This window comes from Pararge aegeria, chromosome 23, assembly GCF_905163445.1.
Source record: "Pararge aegeria chromosome 23, ilParAegt1.1, whole genome shotgun sequence".
NCBI classification, from domain to species: domain Eukaryota; kingdom Metazoa; phylum Arthropoda; class Insecta; order Lepidoptera; family Nymphalidae; genus Pararge; species Pararge aegeria.
The window spans coordinates 5552642-5568985 of NC_053202.1; the positions used below are offsets into that span (position 1 = coordinate 5552642).

At 36.6% G+C, this 16344-nt stretch overlaps 1 protein-coding gene across 1 annotated transcript in view; it reads left to right on the forward strand.

Annotated features, from left to right (window-relative positions):
* Positions 1-16344, forward strand: part of LOC120634269 (linear gramicidin synthase subunit D) — an 80827-nt gene continuing 64483 nt past the window's right edge. Inside the window, exon 1 of the mRNA XM_039904758.1 lies at positions 1-103. The gene's annotated coding sequence lies outside the window, so the exon portion shown is untranslated. The remainder of the gene's footprint in view (positions 104-16344) is intronic.

The window sequence follows — 16344 nt, forward strand, 5'->3', positions numbered from 1 at the left end:
GTGCACTTGCAGTGTCGGTGCGTACAAGTGACAGTGGTTTGTTTTGTTCGGTTCATTTTAGTGTTACGATTATTTCGTTTTGGTGACACTGAACAGGATAAAAGTGAGTCCTTACTGTTTAATTTTTTTTTTTTATTAGATTTAGTTAGAAGGTAAAATATCTTTTTACAGAGTACATGCGTGTTATAAAAAACTTATGAAATATAGGTACCTTTCACCGACTTTCAATACAGGATAAAATTGAGTCCTTACTTATGTTTTTTTTAAATATTATATTTAGTTAGAAGGTAAGTAAGGTATGTGCAGAGTACATGCGTTTAAAAAATAATTAAATGCAGGTACCTTTTACCGACTTAAAAGCCAAAAGTTTTAGTGTGTCGTTTCAAAAAGGAAGAATTGTTATAAAATAACTGGTTCAAAAAGGAAGAATTATTTCATACAGTGTGCATGTTTTAGAAAATAAAATATTGTTTTTTTTTACCAACTTCAAAGTATGAGGTTTCATTACGTACGGTTTTTAAATAGTTTACAAAATTCCTACTTTTATAAACTTTCTAGACCTTAGTATAAGATTTTTTTGATAGTCTTTGTGTTGAGTTGTTCTTAAATAAAATAAAGGTATTTTAACCGACCATAAAATAAGAAGTATAAGGTCGTTGGTTCAATTAGGTTTTTTTTGTTTTATGTTGTATGTAGGTGTCATTTTTGAAAATAAATTGGCTTTAATCAATTTTTATAATTTCAGAATTATTTTATTTAATAGAGTTCACCTTTAAGTTATATTTGTACTATACGTTATCACTCACTTGTGATATTAATAGTTAAAGCCCGTTAACCGGAATTAAGGCAGCGTGGTGGGTAAGCTCTTCCTCAAATTTTGGAAGAGTTGGACTATGCCCAGCAGTGGGCAAGGTGGTGGCCAGGTGGGCCTGTGGATGATTAGGTACTATTGGTTAATTTTTTATTTTCTTAATGTTTATAGACGAGCGCTTAACTGCAATCACACCTAATGGTAAGCGATGATGCAGCCTAAGGTGGAGCGCTCTCGCCTAGAAGATGCCTATTCACTCTTGATTTGAAGGTACTCATGTTGTAAGAACTGGGGAAAATGGAAGCTGGAAGTGCATTCCAGATCCTAGCGGTGCGGATCAGAAACGAAGATGCGAACCGCTTCGTACGCGTCCGCGGTATATTGACGTAGGGATGCAGATCCTTACGGTGCCTCGCGGTTCGATGGTAAAATAAGCAGTTATAAGGACGTTAAGTAAAGGGAAATACACGGTTTATTTAAAGATCATGATTATTTATTTCACTTATCGACGAAAATATCTTAAACATGTTATCCGTGTAAGATTTTATTGGTTTTAGTTTGTTTTCTTTGTTAATCGTTAGTAAGTTTTAAATAAGTAAAGAATATTACGTAAACGTTATTAATATTACAATCTTTATGAACTTTAATATTTACAAAAAAAATAGGTTAATACAATAATCTATACTACTAACCAATAGTATAAATGTATATTTGCATGGTTGTTTGTTACTCAATCGGGCCGTAATAGCTAAACTGATCTGGGTGAAATTTGGCAGTGATAGGTTATGGTCTAGAAAAGCATAGGTATAGGTTACTTTTATCCCGGAAAATGTACGGTTCTCGTATGATCGATTTATGTTTGTTTTTATGAGCAAAATATCGGCCTGTTTTTTTGCATAGTTCAGGGGTCAAGGTGTGACATAGGCAACAGCATCGAAAATTCCAAGCGAACAAATTCGTCGGCTACAACTTGTATTATAAACGAACGATAGGCAACAGTCAGTCGACTCCAAAGTTTGCAACACGGTCGCAAAGTTGTCTGTCTTTTGTTATTGCACTAGATATATTACGGAGCGTGTACTCAAGGACTATTGGATTTGGTTCCTCCTTCACCTCTCTACTGCAAATAATCGAACTGCAAGGCATCGTTAGGATCTGCATCGTTACGTAGTTGATGTCCCTTGGACTCGTGCAAAGCGTTATGCTTCCTCGTTCCTGATTCGCACCGCAAAGATCTGGAATGCCCTAACGGCTTTCGTCTTCCCCGAAACCTTTAATATGGGTTCCTTAAAATCGAGAGTCAATAGGCATCTCCTAGGCAAGCGCGCACCACCTTAGGGTGTAATTGCGGTGAAACTCTAGTCTCTAAATTGAAAAAAAAACGCATCGTGCCAACAGCTAAGCAGATTTAGATGATAATTAGTACAGAGTTAGGTCATTTGGAATAGCACGGACGCTAATTTTTATCCCGGAAAAATTCCTGAAAACGATTCCCGCCTGATGGATTTCGGTTTGTTTTTCACAAAGCAACAAATCGGCATGTTTTTTTGCATAATGGCAGTTCAGATGGCAACGAATATCGTAGGCATGCACATTAAAATTTCGAGGTGAACAAAATCGCTGACAATAATTAAGTATCTACTTAGTAGTTTTATTATAAATACGCAAGTGTACTTGTATAATTTTTATGAGTGTTTTACCTACACTTGGAGGAATTATTATAAAAATTATCGGAACCGACAGGATTTGAACCTGTGACTCTCGGGCAATCGCGGCCTGAGCGCTTTCACCAATCAAGCTACGGCTCTCCTACCATCGATGCCGAAATTAGTATATGCCTTTCACATCAGTCTTATAGTTTTATATGCATTTTAAATTTATAAAAACGCAAGTGTACGTTTGTGTATTTACTATAGATACAAGGCTGAGCAGCTGGACAAAAATTCAAATTCAAAATGATGTTTAGCACTGGTGCTACATTTATTAGTATCTGAAAAACCACATAAGAACAAAAACACAAAGTAACCTGGAAAAGAAACCTGGAATTATTCCACAAAGTAACCACATCAATATTTTGCTTAGCCGCTATGCAAAATATGCTGCTCCTATATAGTTAAGTGAAGCGGTGATAGCCCAGTGGGTAGGACTTGACTTCACTAACGGGGACCGAGTTCTAATCCCAGCACCTGTAGCTTTTTTAAGTTATGTGCGTTTTAAGCAATTAAAATATCGCTTGCTTCAACGGTGTATGAAAACATCGTGAGGAAACCTACATTCCAGAGAATCCGACGGCGTTTGGAGTCCGCCACTCCACACTGGGGCAGCATGGTGGACTATGGCCTTAACGATAACATAATGAGGAAATGCATGCCTGAGAGTTCTCCATAATATTCTCATGCGAGTATAAACTACTGCACACAATGTTTAAGCAAGATAGGGATGGCACTATTTTTCACTTGTTTATTTAATTCAGTGTGGAGATTAGGCAAAACACTATTTGCAACATTAATTAAAACATCATTTAAAGTATATTTTGAGACAACCTTCTAACAAGCTACAGTTGACCAAGATAACGTGTCAATTGTTAACTGAACTGGCTGTAGTGAGATAAAAAAAAAATATATATTACTCGCAGTTGCCTACGACGTCTTCCGCGTTTAATTTAGTTGAAGTGAAACTTCTTTATGACGGCCGACTGGCGCAGTGGTTCGTTCGTGAGTCCTAGGCCATGGGTTCGATTCCCACAACTGGAAATTGTTTGTGTGATGAACATGATTGTTTTTCAGTGCCTGGGTGTTTATCTTCTGAATGAAAATGAAATGTGTATTATATTCATAAAAATATTCAACAGCTAGCTTAGTACCCATAACACAAGCTACGCTTACTTTACGCTAGATGGCGATGTGTGTATTGTCCTAGTATATTTATTACTTTATTGGCGTTGGAAAAAATTTACCGTCACATTTTCCGGTTACGCGTCACATTTTTTTTTAAATATCACGGAAACCATTTTCTCCCGGGCCGAAATATATCCAGGAAGAATAGATAATTCAGAGATAACAAATTTCCTAATTCCAAAAAACGAAACCTAACGATCGAGGACGGGACCTCCCACTTATAAAACAACAGCGCTCACTAACTTCTTCAGTAGAATTTTTTTAAACTAGGAAGACTGCCAACCACTTAAAACTTACCATGTAGTCTATGATTACCTGCACGGCTAGCATGGGCAGGAGACAATTATATCCCCGGAGGAAAGGATAAAAATTTAACTTCTCCCACAGCTTTATCAACTCTCAGAGAAGTGGCGCACAAGTGGTAATAAAATCTAAATAATATATGTGGGTAAACTTCTCCTACTCCATGTTTCCGTGCGGACACGTCAAATATATCCCCTGTCAGGGTATAAAATCGGGGGAAATAATTGTTTGATCCTGCCTGTGCTAGTCCTGCAGGATGCAAGCTAAACCGAACATAGGAAACAAATAAATGAACAAACAGATCCATTCTTGCATCATATTATTAATGTGGATAAGTTTATTTCTAAGTAGATATTCTTGTTTTTGACATAAATAACGTTTTTATAAGCTCGAATACGGAAGGAATTCTGTATTATGCGTATTATGACACGCATTCAATTCGTAAATCACAAAGATGGAAATAAAATCTACAGAGTGCGAGTCAGACTCTGCAAAGAGTTCCGTACCTTAAATTCAATATCATTTAAACTTCAGTCTGTCTGTAGTGACTCTACCAGTGGTTCTGAAGGTTAGAATGTTTGTATCTTGTGAGAGATCAGAGCGTCCTGCCTCAAATTGGAAAGAACTATAATAAAAATGTGAGGTTACCTGGGGTTAGAAACTCCGATTTACAACCTTTTTGTACCTTTTATATTTATTACCAGCTGTTGACCGCGTTCTTCAACCGCTTTTATTTTTCAAAAAGAACGCAGGCTCAAATAAAACCGTTCGTTTTTCCTGGGATATAAAGCCCAATGTCCTTTAATGTAGCAATCAAGTCAATTTGACCCCCAAGACACGGGATATCCTAGTTTGGGGTCCAGGGTACTTTTAAGCAAATAGAAACTATTGTTATTATTAATTTGTTGCTGTTAAAAAAAAGAAACGAACACACTTTGGCATTTATAATATTAGTACATTTACATAATTTATTGTTTATTATGTAGTGTTTGCTAGTGTAACTGTATCTAGTATAATAGATCTTAGTAGGTACTATTAATTCTGTTTATTAAGACTGTTTGGAATAAAGATGGTCTTCGTTGCCATAATAATTAATTTTATTAATAACAACGGGAAAAATCGACATATTTGCGTAAAACTGAAACTCATATTATTATAATTGTTGAAAGCGGTGATATTGCATTCGGAGGAGCTCGACTTCACTTTCGTGGGGCCGAGTTCGAATCCCTTTTTTCATTTATGTGCGTTATAAGTAAATAAAATATCACTTGCTTCGACGGTGAAGAAAAACTTCCTGAGGAAACCGGGTTGCCTGAGAGTTCTACATAATGTTTTCAAAGGTGTGTGGAGTCCACCAATCCGCACCGGGCCAGCGCGGTGGACTACGGCCTTAACCCCTTCTCATTGTGGGAGGAGACCCGTGCTCTGTAGTGGGCCGGTAATGGGTTGATGAGATGATGTCATTGTTGTTGAAGAAAAAAAATACACAATGTATTTTTATTATAGCCAATGACTTCGAACAAATTTAATAATATCAAAGTCAGTGAGTAACACCGCTCAAGCGAAGGTATTTTTTTTTTCAGCTTTTTTTCATGTATTCTAATTCAATAAGCAGTCCTTAGTAGTACTAGAGATTTTATGACAGAAACATAGACACATTGCCTCAGGTTAATGGTATTATAAATACTAAGCTTAATTTGCTATACTCCGCGAAAAGCACGAGAATATGTATGGTGTTATTTATCATTTCTTCAATCCTTATACTCCACACCAAACAGATCTTCAGCGATGTACCCTCTACGCACGTTGCGATCCGAAACCGGAACATCCTCAGGAGATGTTGACTTTACATTGAATAATTGTTAGGAATAATAAATATATAAATAAAATAAATAAATATACTACAACAATACACACACCGCCATCTAGTCCCAAAGTAAGCGTAGCTTGTGATATGGGTACTAAGATAACTGATGAATATTTGTATGAATGATATAAATACTTATTATATACATATAAACACCCAGACACTGAAAAACATTCATGTTCTTCACACAAACATATTCCAGTTGTGGGAATCGAACCCACGACCCATGTACTCAGAAAGCAGGGTCGCTGCCCACTGCGCCAATCGGCCGTCAAAATGATGGACATAAGGCGACACTTTGCCCCGTTTCGTTTTCGGCAATCGTTTTCCAATTGCCAGGCTACTATATACATGTATATAGGACTAGGCTGTAGTATTCCACGCTGGATTTCAATGGTCTAAAAACAGTTACAGACTGAGGTCTTCTTCTTCAGATGCCTCTCCATTATGTAGGAGGCGGAGGTGCCTCTACACACTTGGAGGTTGTCCGTCATCTCGTCATATAATTTCCTGTCTTTTGCTAAATGGAAAAGTTCTGCTACGTTGGCTATCCCAGGCTATATTTTAATAAAATTCAGTTTATTTGATATTTGTTATAACGGTTACACGCGACTTTTCCTGCGTAAATTTTCCCTACCAAATTTCATCCCCTATTGTACCCTTACTTTAAAGAAATGAATATAGAGGTATTTCATTTGAAACTATTTAAATATCGGACGATTTAATAAATGCCGTTTTGGGAACATGGGATACACCTATATTTTTTTTCTATTTTATAAATTTAGCATCATCATCATCATCATCATCATCTTATCAATCCAATATCAGCCCACTATAGGGCACGGGTCTCCTCCCAAAATGAGAAGGGGTTAAGGCCGTAGCCCGTAGTCCACCACGCTGGCCCAGTGCGGATTGGTGGTGCTGGAAACTTAACATAAAAAGATTAATTGAAAACAAAGTAACCCAACTAAAGCAAGATCGAAATTAGGTTATTGTCATAAAAATATTATGTCACACATTGTAGACATCAATTTACATAATAATACATTTATTATGTAAATATATGTCTACAAGTTCAAAACGCTTGACGTCTCTACATAGAATTGTTGTTCAAAAAAACCTCCAGCAGGAACAAACTATGACATTTCCTCAATTATTCGTCGTTTTAGTTAAACGTCGTTTTTTCTACTTTACGGAACCTCAAGCAATATTTATGTGCTGCTATAATTAATTTATGTGTTATGAATATAAATTTAAACATTTAAGTAATATCATTAGTAAAAGTCTTTGATAAAGCCACCCACTTCTAGGGCTTCTCTTCGGACTGCATCATCTTTTACCACTAGGTGATATTGCAGTAGAGACTAACTAGTAGTTTATTAAAAAAATCAATAAGGTTACCATCCTACCGACAAAGATTTGCCGCCAAGCGTTTTGGCGTACTGGAACGATGTCGCATAAAATCCGACTAGGGCGTATAACTGCACAGCAGCTTTAGTACTAGATTTGCTCGCTCACAATTGAGGAGTTTTCGCATATCAAACTCTGTTTCGTCTAAGTATAAACACATTCTTTTTAGTATCGCAAATCCTTTACTTTTGTTTTTTTTTTTACACACGTTCTGTGAAAAGCCCGAGCTAAAGAGTTGTAGGCAAATGCGAGCTTTAAATGATACAAATAAGACCAATTTTTCTCCGAAGCTCAATTATTTAATATTCGACAACGAATCTTCGATTGTGAGCCCTGGACTGCAATCTCATCTATAGCCTATATTTTTTAAAGGCTACAGGTGAGATTGGAGTCCAGAACTAACGTGTAGTGGAATAACAAAAATAAAGAAATAATAAGAAAGAATAAATGTTGACGAAAAACGCGGGCAACAGCGAGTAAGTAATAAATTGAGCCATCATCATCTTCATATCCACCCATTACCGGCCCATTACAGGGCACGGGTCTCCTCCCACAATAAGAAGGGCTTAGGCCCCGGTCCACCACGCTGGCCCAGTGCGGATTGGTGGACTCCACAAGACTTTAGAGACCATTATGGAGAACTCTCAGGCAAAAAAAAATCAAAATTCATTTATTTTAAGTAGGCCTAATATAAGCACTTTTGAAACGTAAAGTCTGCCTGTGTGTAGTGACTCTACCACCGGCTCGGAAGGCAGATTTTACCGAGAAGAAGCCGGCAAGAAACTCAGCAGTTGCTCTTTTCCACCATCAAAAATTTACATTTTACATTTTAACATTCATTTTTCTATCTTGTGAGAGATGAAAGCCCTAAAGAAAATAATAACCTCCCTGTAATAAATGTGTTTTAACACATTCTTTGAACTTATGCATTGGTAGGTCCAAAATTACCTTAGGAATCATATTATAAAAGCGTATACTCAATCCCACAAATGACTTCTGCACCTTTCGCAGACGATAAGCAGATGTCACTAATTTATGACCATTTCTTGTACGTCGACTGTTTATATCCACTTTTCATGGAGCATGCATGCATGTTTCATCACGATACTTTCCTTCACCATCGAAGCAAGTGATATTTTTAATTCAGCTCATTACTTAGAAAAGTGAGAGGTGCGTGCTCGGATTCGAACTTTGTACCCCGAAATCGAAACCGAAGCACTTACTTCTAGACTATCGCCGCTTCATAATAAACGTGGTATTAGTTAAGAAATAAAATCAGCGAATTAAGTTAAGGCAGGTCGTTGAGGTAGAGCGTGCACTGTTGCTAGATTTACGAATAACTCATAAATAACACGGTTTATAAAATATAATTATTTTGATTCGAGCTGTTCGAAGCGATTGTGTGTCAATGCCGAACGGTTGCGAAATAAAGTGCCCTCAGTAATGCAGAGCTACTTGTTAGCTCTGATTACTTTGATACCTGTAGCCGTGTAAGTTTTCATGTAAAATAACGTCGCATCAAAGTTTTGACGACCTTTTTTTAGTCCCATAAGCAAAAACGTCGGAGTGTTATAAGTTTGACGTGTTTGTGTGTGTGTGTGTGTATGGCTGTGTATGACTGTCTGTGGCATCGTATTTCTCGAACGGATGAACGAATTTTGTTTTTTTTTTTTTTTGAAAACTAATTAATCGAGAGTGTTCTTAGCTATGTTTCATTAAAATCGGTCCAAAACAGTGGCGTGCAATTCACATAAGCCCAAATGCACTGACTACCCTAAATATTTCAAAAAACTTTTATAGAAGGAGAATTTTGAAATTTTATGCGATATTCCTGCTTTATGCCTAGCCTGGTTAAAATCCCTATGCACGCCACTGGTCCAAAATATTATTATTTTTGACCACAGAATTCATTACTTGGCGTGCGCTGAGAAAATTATTGGTGATACATAAAAATAATGAACTACATGATTAAAGTATCATTATTATCTTCGAAAAAATCCATGAGAAATTATATCTAACTATCATAGTTAAGTCGCAATATTATTAGATCGCCGTTAGAAACAAAAGTGGGCAAAATTGCTATACCAGTTTTAATTATCATTCAAATAAATATTTTTATCATCAAGGATGTAAGTAAGCTACTTTTTATTCATTCAAATTGGGCATTTAATTTAGAAGTTATCCCGAGTTTAAAAAAATTAAGGACTACACATGAACAAAACAGTTATTTTTAGTAAAACAAATAATTGAAAAAGTTATTTTTAGAAACTACGTGACCGTTATTATACAGTAAAATAATTCAAGTTTAAAATTATCCATAGAACTACACTGAAACTGAATGAAACAAAAATAAATGCATACGAAGTCACGGGCAACTGCTAGTAGGTACATGGTTAGTTTTTTCACTTAATAACTTTGTAGCAACAGTATACTAGTCCAAGTTGATCTTGACCTTACTCGGAAGCGAGTTATTAAAATTTCCCGACGTCGTCAATTTCCTTTCAATATTGGCGAGTTCAAGGTTTTTGCTTCTCGTAATCTTTTATTAACTTCCGACGACGTTGGAAGGTGGCGAAACTAATTGCTCACGTCAGATAATAAAATTCATCAATTTAAACAGGTATTTTCTAAAAAAAAAGATACTTAACTAAATTTACATTACTAAAAATAGATCCATTCTTTTTAGCCTGTCCTGGAGATAAGATGAGGGTTTTAAGAGTTATAAAAAGCCTACCCTTAAGTATTTATAACTCGTAATTGAGATTTTTATAACTCTTAAAATGCCTATTCTTGAGTTTTTCATAACTCGTACTGAGATATTCTTCATTTTATACCATCTGCATACCCTCTATGCGAGCCACTGCTTCAGGTTTGATAGAATGGGCGGGCGATATTTTCTTCACGAGGAAAGGACAAAATTTTATATTCTTCCGCAGCTTTATCAACTCTCCCGAGCATTGGCGCACAAGTGGAAATAATATACATTTTTTTCATTTTATATCATCTGCATACCCTGTGCATACCCTCTATGCACGCCACTCCGCCTGTTCTGGGAACTCGTTGGAGAGGCCGTTTTAGAACAAACGTGCTCTCCGAGGCACGGGGTTGACATTGCCAATTTTTTAACTCCAGACTTGAACTTACTAGGAATCCTTAAACAGAAAAAAGATACTAACTGCTAGTTTTAATAAAGGGATATTTCCTTAAAAAATTGTTGCAAGTCTCACAAAGAGGGTCAGGTATTTTCTCCGTATAAAAAGGTCGTCAAAAATTGGATGCGACGTTAGTTTACATGATTTTTTTGTATATTATAACTTTAAAAGGTCGTAAGTTTGACCTACCTGGCTCTGTGGTGAGCGAATAACTGTAAAAAGATGTTGAAAAAGATCCATCTGCTGAATTTCTAGCCGGCTCTTCTCGGTAAAATCTGCCTTCCGAAACGGTGTTAGAGTCACTCCAAATAGACTGACTTGACGTTTCAAAAGTCCTTATACACTGGGCCTACTTGAAATAAATGAATTTTGAATTTGAACTTTGAGCCTTCGATCCCAAGTTTGATCAAAGCAGGAGAAGTTTCGAAATTTTTAATTTCATAATTCTCTCTGTCTGGTTTGTTCCCAACAAACGGCTTCGGCCGTGGGTTATTACCGTTTACCGATACAGACATTCCGCCAAGCGATTTAGCGTTCCGGTACGATGCCACATCAAAACCGATTATGGGTTTAATATTACTACCATACACCTAACAGAGACAGATTGCAGTCAAGTAATAAGTTGTAGTGTAATAAAAAAAAATCGGTTACAGATAGACACTTCAATTTTATTTTTTTGTATGCTTACAGATAATATATTTAAAGAAAGACTACCCATTCTCAAAGCCATAAAAAGTTTAATAAGAATTCTTTCTTTCTAGAAAAAGTATTTGCTATCTTGAAAACAGGTTACTTGTACAACCTTTTTAACCGTCAAAGGGCGTAAAGGTATTTATCTGAGTATAGGCATATACTTACTTGTTATTGTATAAAAAGGTTTACTTCCAGTTTTAATATTACGTTTTGATTCAGTGAGCTTACAAATACAGTAACATATTAAATCAATGGCTTGATTACCACGCATATTTGGCGAGCTGTCATTTTTTACAATAAGTAATTTACAATTGACACTAGGAATATATAACGGTGATAGCCTAGTGGGTAAGGCTTCGAGTTTCCTATCGTGGAGACCAAGTTCGATCCGGCACGCACATCTTTTCGGAGTTGTATGCGTTTCTAATTTAAACAATTTCTATATCACTTGCTTTAACGGTGAAGGAAAATATCGTGTCGAAACTTGCATGCCTGAGAGTTCTCCATAATGTTCTCAAATGCGTGTGAAGTCTTCCTATTCGCAATTGGCCAGCGTGGTAGATAGACTACGGCCTTCTCATTCTGAGAGAAGACCCGTGCCCGGTAGTGCGCAAATTAACAATTAGACGCAGTGAACATTTCCTAGCTATGTGCGTTTCATGCAAATAAATATCACTTTCTGAGAGTTCAGAAAGCTCTCCATGTTCTCAAATGAGTATGAAGTCCACCTGTCTGCACTTTGCCAGCGTAGTGGAATACGGCCGAAACCCTACTCATTCTGATGGTAAGGATTTAAAATGATGATGATGAGTTTGCGTTTGACTGCAATGTTTTTAAAACAATTTCTTTTGATAAAATCCCCTATTAACCGTAGTCATTAGCAGCTGGCCAATGGACCCAACTCGCTGATGCAATCTGGGCTGGCGGGCTTAGATAACGGACAACCTTAAAACATCGCACCACAAGTAATATGGCATTGACAACAACAACATTTTTCTTTGTTTTGTTACGGAGCATTTTATGTCAATATTTTTTCTACTACCTAAGTTCTTATTTTGAAGCTCGATCGGCGTAGTGGACAGCGATCCTGCTTTCTGAGTCTTAGGCTGTGGGTTCGATACCCAAAATTGGAAAATTTCCGTGTGATGATCATGAATGTTTTAGAGTGCCTGGGCGTTTTATGATATATACAAGATATGTCATGTAGGTATAACTATTTATGTATATTATATGAATGAATGAATGAATGAATGAATGAATGAATGAATACACTTTTATTGTACACCAAAGAAACAAAAAGTAGTTACAAAGATATAAATACAATCAGGAGAGTACAATTTGGTGGCCTTATCGCTACATAGCGATTTCTTCCAGGCAACCAATGGCGTAAAAGGAAAAAACGTAGAAAAGAGGTAGGTGGTGCAATAAATAAGATTTAAAAATTATACAAATATATAAATATAAATAAAATATATATATATATAAATATATATAAATATAACTATATATATATATAATATATATAAATATAACTATATATATTATATGTATATTATATATCAGTTATCTTCGTGACCATAACACAAGGTACGATTCTTTTGAGGTTAGATGGCGATGTGTGAATTGAAGTAGTATATTTATTTATTTCTAATTACAGTCAAAACCGTTTATGGCGACATCGTTTAGAACAACATAGCGGTTAAATTGACCAAAATCAAAGGTCCTGGCTAAATGCTATAATGACTGCCTTATCGGAAAACATTGGTTTTTACGACATTGTTTACTACGACATACCGCATTAATAAACCACATTTGGTTAATGTTTTCGGAAAATTATATCTGTAGAACGACTGGTTCAGCTGTATTGTAAACAATTTAAATAGGTAACAGTATCAACATCTGGCACAGTATAATGGTCAATGGCTGTTATCGTAAAAGTAAACAAAGTTTAAGGTCTTTTATAATTCTTAGAAACAAAGCACATGCATGCCGTAGCCTTAAGGCCGGCTTCGTCATATCTCTTAAGTCAGTTTGTTACTTATCTTTACACAAGACGCACCATAACATATTGTTGAGTTAACTATGGAAATTGTAACAGGCCGCAAAAAAGAAAACAAATCAATATCGAAGAAAAATCGCGTATTACATATATGTATTATATTTCCTATTAATACCTGTCACCGGTTGTTACAACTATCGGTTTTTACGACTAAATATGAGTAGTCCCTTCGATGTCGTTATAACAGATTTTAACTTTATTTTAATTGAAATTAGTTTTTTTTAATTTTTTGGAAGAAAGAGGCCATAAGATGCAGTGGTGTTCATAGAGGGTATGCTAAGGGTATGCAGATGATATAAAATGAACAAAATCACCAGTACGAGTTATAAATACTTAAGGGTGGCTTTTTATAACTCTTACAATGCCTATCATATATAAGTTTTTTATAAATCGGACTGGAAATTTTCTTCATTTTATATCATCTATATACCCTGTGCATACCCTCTATGCACGCCACAGATAAGATGTTAATCCATCCATAAGTCAAAGACAAAACAGGTTCCAATACCAAAAACAAAAAAAATAACCTTTTCGGAATTACAAAGACTAACGTTTGGTAGCTGGTGTTTGACTCTACAGAAACCCGTTTGCCCTTTTTCGTGGTCAGTGCATCCATACTAATATTACTTATGTGAAAGCGTGTTTGTATGTTATAAGCGTGTATAGTTTTTATATTAATTATTGAAGATTTAAGCAGATAACCCACTTGATGTTAAGTAGAGACCAACGCCCATGAAGAGAGCAACACTTCCCATCGCAGAAACACACACTAAAAATTTCCATCCTGTGTCCACCAACTAGTGGCGTGCATAGAGGGTATGCGCAGGGTATGCAGATGATATAAAATGAAGAAAATCTCCAGTACGAGTTATAAATACTTGAGTTAAAGCTTTTTATAACTCTTACAATGCCTTTACTTAGGATTTTTATAACACGTACTGGAGATTTTCTTCATTTTATATCATCTGCATACCCTGTGCATACCCTCTATGTACGCCACTGTCACCAACCTAAGACGTAGATGTTAACCCTCATTTGCCATTTATTATAACAACTACGTCCAGGCACATTAGACGGCCGATTGGCGCAGTGGGCAGCGACCCTGCTTTCTGAGCCAAGGCCGTGGGTTCGATTCCCACAACTGGACAATGTTTGTGTGATGAACATGAATTTTTTTCAGTGTCTGGGTGTTTATTTATATATTATAAGTATTTACGTATATTATTCATATAATTGACTTATGAATTCAGTTATCTTAGTACCCATAACACAAGCTATGCTTACTTTGGGGCTAGATGGCGATGTGTGTATTGTCGTAGTATATTATATTTATTTATTTACCATAGCAATGCTGCTTGGTAGAAATGATATAGACCTCCCAAGCGCAGCGGTGAGCGCTGTAAATTTAAGTAGGAGGTCCCGGGTTTGATTCCCGGCAGGGCAATTTGGGAATTTATAATTTCTTAATTTTCTCTGGTCTGGTAGGCTTTGGCCGTGGCTAGTCACCACCCTACCGACAAAGACGTGCCGGTAAGCGATTTAGTGTGTCGGTGTGATTCGGGGTATGACTACCATACTCCGTAACAGGTTAGCCCGCTACCATGTTATACTGCATCATCACTTACCACCAGGTGAGATTTTAGTCAAGGGCTAACTAAATAATGGCGGTAGTATTCCTCCGAAGAGCTTTGTCACAAAAAACTCTACGGCTACTAAATTCCATCGGTTTAACCACTGCACTAATGCACGGAAATCAGCAAACGACAGATTAAATCCTTTTAACTGGCATAGGATAATTTGATCTCGGAATATCACCCGATAAAAAACATTACTGCAAAACCTCTCTAGAAATTTTATGTAAAGGTTATATATAAATTTAAAATCAAATTCAATAATGTTTTATTCGTGTAGACCTTATTACAGGCACTTATGAAGCGTTCATACATTTAACATGTCACACTAATGTTAGTGATGGTGGTAACTGCATTCGTTAACTTGAAACTAAAGCTAGGAGGGTTCCAAACGCGCCCTGGTCTTTGAAAAGCCCACAACAAACTTAGCCTGGTTTTATGTGTAACGGTTGGTTGCTTTAAGAAAAACATAGAAAACCTCGTATATCGGGACAAAAAAATCCTGCGAGATTTTCGGAAAGGCAATAAAAAACGCGTACGAAGTCGCAAGCAGCTGCTAGTACACAAAATTTTACTTTATTTTTAGCACATTCTTTCTTTTTCCAGTGAGGTGAGGTAGATCCTTGAACTCAAAAATTTATAATAATTGTATTATTTTTGGCGCTCCTCGCAAGTTTAAAAATACTCGAACATTATTTATTTATAATCCAACTTACGAGAAATAAGGATTTCATTATAAACTTATTTGTTTTAATATACAAAACATTTTTTTTCATTTCTGGCTACTGGATGTTTTTCTCACCTTTGGTAAGTGGTGATGCCGTCTAAGATGTTAGCGGGCTAACCTGTCAAGGATTATGGTAGTCATACCCCTAATCTGTTTCTACGCGACATCGCACCGGAAGTCTAAATCGCTTAGCGGCACGTTTTTGTCGGTAAGATTGTAACTAGCGATGGCCAAAGCCTTCCACCGGACCAGACCAGAGAAAATTCAGTCATTATAAATTCCCAAACTGCCCGCACGGAAGTCGAACCCTGGACCTCCTACCTAAATTCACAGCGCTAACCGTTGCGCCAGGTAGGTTGTTATAAATACAGTATTGATAAGTGGTTAATTATGGTGATGGTGTTCAATCATCATCATCATCACATCAACCGGTCCACTACAGAACACGGGTCCCATAATGAGAAGGGGTTAAGGCCGTAGTCCACCACGCTGGTCCAGTGCGGATTGGTGGACTCCACACACTTTTGAGAACATTATGTAGAACTCTCAGGCATGCAGGTTTACTTAGAAAAGTTAGCGGTGCGTGCTGGGATTCGAACTCGGCCCCCCATAAGTGAAGTCGAGCACCTAACCAATGCGATATCAGCACTTCCATCCTACGCTGTGGATGATTAATGCTTTAGTTGAATATGGCAAAAATTAAGCTTTGAATACATCTCGTTAGTGTCTCTAACCTGGCGTCCTTTATGAATCAACGCGAGAGGTTTTCCAACGCGATAATATGACAATATGTC